This window comes from Oxyura jamaicensis, chromosome 4 (assembly GCF_011077185.1).
Source record: "Oxyura jamaicensis isolate SHBP4307 breed ruddy duck chromosome 4, BPBGC_Ojam_1.0, whole genome shotgun sequence".
NCBI classification, from domain to species: domain Eukaryota; kingdom Metazoa; phylum Chordata; class Aves; order Anseriformes; family Anatidae; genus Oxyura; species Oxyura jamaicensis.
The window spans coordinates 11,582,176-11,583,013 of NC_048896.1; positions in this window are offsets into that span (position 1 = coordinate 11,582,176).

Consider the following 838-nt stretch of genomic DNA (forward strand, 5'->3'; position numbering starts at 1 on the left):
GATTCAATCCTTCAGAGTCACAGAACACACATTCAGCTAACGTATTTCACGACCTAAAAGTAGCCAGGACATTCAGTTTTTTTTTTTTTTTTTTTTTTTAAAAAAAGTTTGAAAATAATAGATATTAAAGGAGCAAAAGAATGAGAACGCCCTAAAATGATTTTGGTGAAAATAAATAAGTGTTATAAAATAAAAGAGTGCAAGAAGTTCTGGGTAGGATCAAGTTAAAACAAAGTTTTAAGTTTTCAAATACTTCCATGTAAAAATAGCTTTTTAAAACACTTAAAACTAATTAAAAGCTGTTGATATTAGACTTGACGATTGATGGAGTAGCAGCCTTGATTGTGTGGATCATACCTTATGAGACTTAAAGGCAGCATAACTTTTTTAGTAACGTATAAATAGATAAAACAAGATATAAGAATAAAATCCAATGGGAAGAAACAGAATTGACACTTTTCAAAGGCAAGTTTTAGTGGACACATAGGAAAGTACCCAGGAGTCTTTCTCAGTCTCACAAAGAAAAACATTTAACACACTAAAACAATGAGGCCAGAACAAGTCATGAAACAGGAAAGGTTTATCTGAAATTAACAGATACCAAATCAGTACTTCATTATCATCCACTTAGGACACTTGAGATTCTCCTCAGCCAGCTGACTCCTCCAATAGTCACCTAATAGCATAGACTGTCTTCTTCCACTTCCTGCCAGAAATCATTACTGAAGTGAAGAAAGGGGGACACCTAGGGTCACGTTTAATGAAGGACAAAGGGTTGTTCTAGCTAAACCTTGAAACTGATGGGAAGCAAAAGCAAACATATATAAATAATGTAAAT